We start from the raw sequence: 6,682 nt of genomic DNA on the forward strand, positions 1-6,682 counted from the left end.
TTTTTTTATTTTTTCTCTATCATCCCAAATACTCTGTCGGCAGGAAGGAATGAGTGCCCGGTTACAGGAAAGACTTTCAATTTTTCGTATGTTTGCAGGAGCATAGCTATCCAGAAACTTGCAGCACATAGTTAAAATATTTATATTCTTATTTTGTCCAGCGCAACCATTAGACACCAAACGAATGGAGTCATATCCTGAGAGATCAGCTGCTCTCAACTCATTAAATACAATGGAAGCAACCTCGTTGGATGATTTTTTTGCTTCGTCTTCTGTCCAGGAATAAATTGAGACAGTACTGGGATTCAGGGATTCATTTGACAATCCTTTAACTACTGCAAGGTTATAACAGTACAACTGTCGTGAATGATACGCACTTTGGTCAGTCACTTTTGGCAAAACAAGGTTCTTCTAACAATCAAAACTCAAAATAAAACATCCTTTAGGTTTTTCTCGCAGGTATTGGAAGAAGGCTTGGGCCTGTTTCTTGTGTAACTCCATTTTTATTTTTTGAGATCTTTTTTCTTCCTCCGTGAATGCCGTGAATAATGCGATTCAATAGCTTGAAAACTACAAATGAACTTTTTTACCTCTTCTCTTTTCGGAGCAAACTTAACTTTCTTGTGGGTTCCGCCTCGGGTTTCCACTGGGACATGAGATACACCTTTCTTGAATTTTCGAAACACTCCTATAATTCTATGCTTAATAATAGGCTGCAACACTTTGAGAAAAGTATCCCTGCAAACTTTGAGATTGTTGCCAGCGTGGTTTGCAACCGAATATTGGAGGATTGTGGTTTTCCCCTTTATAGGATCAAGCTTCTTTCTTTTGGGCTTGGGTGGGCCAGCCCGACAGTATTTCAAAATGAACACATCTTGCTTGATTTTTTCTGGGATGGAGTAAAAGGCTTTGTGGAACTCCATGACATCACGCATTGTTAAAAGCTGGCACTGGAATCCAACTCGGTGATGACAGGTGGGGTACAGAGGAAGACCTTTGGCTGAGTACCTGCATGAACATACAAAAAGAGAAAATAATTAAACTCTAGTTAATTCAATGAATAAACTAAGCAAATAGGTAGAATTTTCATTAGGAATCTCTCAATTTTATGAAAAACTTCATTAAGTGGTACTAAGCTGGTCATGTTTTTACAGCCAACTTTCAAGCTTCATATTTTAAAATCAGGCATTATCATATTACTTAAAAACTATTCATAACTCGGATAAATATATACAGTAACTTCTAACATATCAAACTTCCACCCACCTATTGACAATTTTTTACAGCAATGAAATGTTAAGTACATTATTGAGTTCAATGATTAGAATTACCTTTGCCGTTTCTGGATGTTTCTTTTCCATTTTTCCGGATAGCTCTTCCTCTTACGAGTCGTGCCTTGATTCACAGATATATTTGACTCCATGAATTTACTTTGTAAACTAATAATTTGCACAAAAAACAGTTTAAACTAGTGATAAACACAAATAAAATTATTCACATCAGACAAGTTTAAAGGGGTGGCGGTCATTGTTGATTTCGCAGTCATATGATCACAATACAGCATTCTCATTGGCTGTTAGGGATATGTCCATTTTTGATATAAACCTTCATAGCAGGAGTCCGTTTTTGAAACAAACATTCAACTTTGAAAGTTCACTCGTTGAGTGAAAAATATATATATTTTTTCACCCCCAATAGGGGGTGACAATCACCCCCAGGGGAAAAGCACACATCGGTACGATATCTCTTTCTTTCTATGACATATTAGCTATGAACATGCCAAATTGTATGTCAAACCAAGCGGTTCTTTAAAATTTACAGCAAAAACCGTGAAATAATGTACTAGAAATGAAATGCAGATATTGGGCACTAAATTTTATGTAATCTTGCCCAAGTATACTTTCGCGCCTAGAGCATCCTTCTATAATATTATGACTGTTGGCAACTTAAATTACCATATAACTAACGAATACACTAAACAAAGGACAAACAGATAAATTTGAGTGCCGGTATAATTCTACATTGTTTGAAGATGGAGGTAGAAGGCCTTCTACGGGTACACTACATGTTTTCTGAAATTCCGTTTTGCACAACCAAAATACCGTTCACAAGGCAAGAACGAATGGCCTCTTATTGAAAAATAATCATATATTATATGGACCACTGTTTTATTGTTGAGGTAAAAACCCGTACAAGTCCTGGACATGTACGGTTTTTCTCCTCACGCACGACTACAATCAGCTGTGCTACTTTAACGGCTAAGTTTGCAATACGGTTTTTAGGCCCAATCGAGGAAGGAACAAATTTTTAAAAAATGGCTACTTTACTTTAAAATGTCAAATTTTGAACTTGTACGGTTTTCGAATTCACCGATTCAATTGTTTCTCGTTGATCTTATAGACTCGGCCAACTGGTCCTGGTGCTGGACTGGTTTCCTTGATTATGGTATGCTGATTAGAAATGGTAAGAAAAATTCGTTTGGTATCGGGTTACGCGTAGCAGTTAGGGGATGTGCAAGGATATTTCATTTATAAAAGTTTGGTTATTTTGATGATATTTAATATTGTGTAAAATTGCTATTGTGACAAATATATCGCTAAAATAAGCAGTTGTTAAAAAAATTAATAAAAATATTTTTATATTGTATAAAAACAAATCTGCAAAATGACATTTATAGGAACTTCTGTAATTTAAAAAGTCATTGTTTATATGTAAAAATAATAATTTTTCTACTTTTTGAGCATTTAACCGCGTACGTCTTTCATTTAATTCGTCCAGCTTTTTGTTTCTTACTAGAGAACATAAAGTGGCATAACTATATTGATTGTTTTTCTACCAAAGAAGGGAATATCCCTCTGTATTAAACGCTTTTATTTAGTTCAATAGTTTGCGTCAAATCTTTAGACGTTAATTTGAGTGCATTTTCTCCAATGCAAATGAATGAAAATTTGCAGACATATGCATTCGCGGGAACAATACACGAATATTCAACAAAAAATTTTTTATGTTTATTAATTGTTAAAAAAAACGATTTTAATGGAAAATGCTTAAATTCTCTTGTTTTTTACAATGTAAAAACTTGAAACTTTTACAGATTGTAGCTAATGATATGAACTATATATAATTTCACTTTTTACGTTAATTGTTTACGTTATACTTCATAAATACACAATAAATCAAATTTTTTGCCGATTCCGATTACTTTTCATGTTAGTACATCATACTGTCCACAATAGGGGAAATAAGTCGGAGTCGCAAGTCCCCCTCGAAGGGCCTCCGACTTATAACATACAAGGGGCCACTCAATCCACCCCCGGCCTATTGGGTCCTCGTCCATGTCCTCTGGTGAACGGCATCGCAGGTCCTCTGCTGTGCCTTAACCCTCCTGGGCTAAGGCTATGGCAACTTGCCATGTGGGGAATCGCACCACGCCTCGAACGACAAAGGCGAGTGCAAAAGATGTACCGAGATGTAACTCGATACAGTGGGATTCTTACATTAAAAATACCTAAAAAGTAAAAAACAGGAACTACTGCTGCTGAAGAGTTGTACTGAGTTCTGCCAAGAAATCAGAACTCAGTACAGTTCTTACACTTAAGAACTACTGCTTAGGGCTTCTATCTTCTAAGTGAGACTTTGGCTGCTTCTAAAAAGAACCAAACCAAAGCTCGTATTTCTTACATTATGAATTGAATTAAACCTAAAAGAGAAACACTAACTAGAACTAACTATTAAATAAAACAACCGCTTTACTCGCTAACTACCAAAGACCACAGAGTCAGGGAAGGCAAGGTACAGCGCCCCAGGCTGACGGGACAAGCCCGAGCAGGCCGGAGGACGAATTACCTAGGTTATTACCTAACTACATGAATACCTACATAATACATGAATACCTACGTAATATACACGTAGTTCACATATTCTGGGACCAAAAATAGTTCGATTGAACCTAACCTACCTTAGTAAAAATGAGCACATAAAAAAAGGTACAGCCCTTTGAAGATACAAAATGAAAATCGATTTTTTCGAGTACCTATATCGAAAACTATTAGAGATTTTTTATTGATAATGGACATGTGGCGTTCTTATGGCAGGAACATCTTAAAAAAATAACAGTGAAATTGGTACAACCCATAAAAATTGTATGGGGTTTTCTTCCCTTAAACCCCTCCAAACTTTTTTGTACGTTACAATTATTTTATTCTTGTGGTAATATTAGTTAAACACAATGTTTTTAAAACATTTCTGCCTCTTAGTATTTTTTTGATATTGGCAGTTTTTATCGAGATGCGACCTCTTTTTTAATGTGTTTACATAAAAATTGTATGGGGTTTTTGTTCCTTTAAACCCCCCAAATGTTTGTATACATTCCAATTAAACTATTATTGTGAAACTTTTAGTTAAACACAGTGTTTTTAAAACTTTTTGCCTCTTGGTATTCTTTCGATAAGCCACCATTTATCGAGATGTGGCTTCTTCTTTAATATTGTTCAAAATATATCTATAAAAATTGAAATTATAAATAAATTTTCATATTATTACCAGGTCTCTCTTAACCATATGCAAATATGTGGTAGATTCAACAGATATTCAAAATATCTCGATAAACACTGGCTTATCGAAAAAGAACTAAGAGACAAAAAAAGTTTTAAAAACATTATGTTTGACTAATGGTACCACAATAATAATTTAATTGAAACGTACACAAAAACTTAGGGGGTTTAAGGGAACAAAACCCCCACAAAATTTTTATGGGGTGCACAAATTTCACTGTAATTTTTTTAAGATGTTCCTGCCATAAGAATTTCACATTTGTATAAAGGTAAGTTTCGTTCAATCGAACTATTTTTGGTCCCAGAAAATGTGATTGAATTTATGACCTGCATTTGTGTTACACCCTGTACCTAAGTATACATATTAATAAAATAAAATCGTTTAGACTTACTTGAAAGTATCACCAGCAAGAATAATAACGTAATATAGTAACTGTATCAACAATACATAAATAATAGTGAACTGCACCAAAACGAATACTAATAATTAAACAACTAACTGTCTAAATTCAACTTTTACACTATCTACTATCTACTATTCATTATTAGAGATTTTTGACTCTCCCTCTTGGTAAATAATAAACTGGATATTTTCGATAATACTATGGGGGAATCCCTAAATTCATTATTTGGTTGAAGTTCGCCTTTGCTATGTGAAATACAGATTTACACTTACAGACAGTAGTAACTATTAACCTATTTCCACTATTAAATATTGGATGGCGCTAGTAGTCGTTTTCCAGCTAAGGCATTCAAATGTTGTGTGTGGAGTTTTTGAAGAGGCCAGTAGAAATTATAGTACAAAATACGTACTATATTTACTTTGAAATTTTATAGTACATGAAGTTGTAATTATCGTACAAATACTATAATTATAGTACGTTTGGTATCACTGATTGGAACCGCCAGCTTTTATAGAAACGTCGACTGTGGCGTGCACGACAGCTGGGAATTCCAAAGCCTCGACGGGTGGAGCTTCTGACTCGCGTTAGAAGAGAGAAGGCGGGGCGATGCACAGCGAGAGCATAGGCCTCGATGACAATACATATTTTAAGAAACATGACAATATATTTTAATGTTTGAAAAGTGTAAGACTAAAAAGTAAAAATTAAAAAAATATGAAAAAAAATTTTTAAGAATTGCTTTTCTTTAGTTACGAGTGACTAAAATTAAAAATATTATAAAAAAATCAACAAAAAAGCAAAAAAAAATTGAAAAAATCTAACACATTCGTTAAAAAAAGCGTGGGGCGAAAACCGTTTATTCGATGAAGACGCGCCACGATTTTCTTTAACGAATGTGTTAGATTTTTTCAATTGTTTTTATTTTTTGCTTTTTTGTTGATTTTTTTTATATTTTTAATTTTAGTCACTCGTAACTAAAGAAAGGTGTTTCTTTTTTTTTTTGAGCAGCTTGTGCCTAATTTTTTTTGATACTGCCTTAGTTTAGCATTATCTGCTGAACTTTTTTAAAGTGGGTCACTATTAATTTCACTTTAATGATGGTCGACTCAACTAGTTTTAAAGCATCTTGCACCTCCTCCTCATAAGTGCCTTCTCTATTGAGGTTCTGGGCTTGATGAATTAAGTCGGTCCCTGTTGTGTGGGTCCAATCTCTGATGTTTCGGAGCCAGGATTGTTGTTTCTTCCTATACCCCGCATCATCCACTACACCCCACATTCATAACACACCAACTCACATACATATTAAGAAAAATAAATACAGGGTAAAAATATTTTTGGCATATATTTCATACTAGTGATGCCATTCATCAGAGCGTGATCACTTAATCGATGATTTTTTTTAATGGGAATAGGGGTTGTGAGGTAGCTCATTTGAAAGAGTGTTCAATTCTCTATTCAGTAATATAAACATTAGTATCATTATTAATGCAGGATGATCAAAAAGATATTTTTTTAATTAAATTAATTGACGCAAAAAAGAAGAATGAATGTCATTTATTTAACTCTGGTAATTTTGGTGTTAAATTAATATAACGAGTTGCAGCACTTTTGGTAAATTATGATGTATTTGACATCGAGTTTTTTTAACGTTTTCCAATTTAATTTTTTTCCTATAGTTTACCATATTTTATGACTAAAGGAAATTCTTTCTCGTTTTCACTTGGT

Source organism: Diabrotica virgifera, chromosome 9 (assembly GCF_917563875.1).
Source record: "Diabrotica virgifera virgifera chromosome 9, PGI_DIABVI_V3a".
NCBI lineage: Eukaryota > Metazoa > Arthropoda > Insecta > Coleoptera > Chrysomelidae > Diabrotica > Diabrotica virgifera.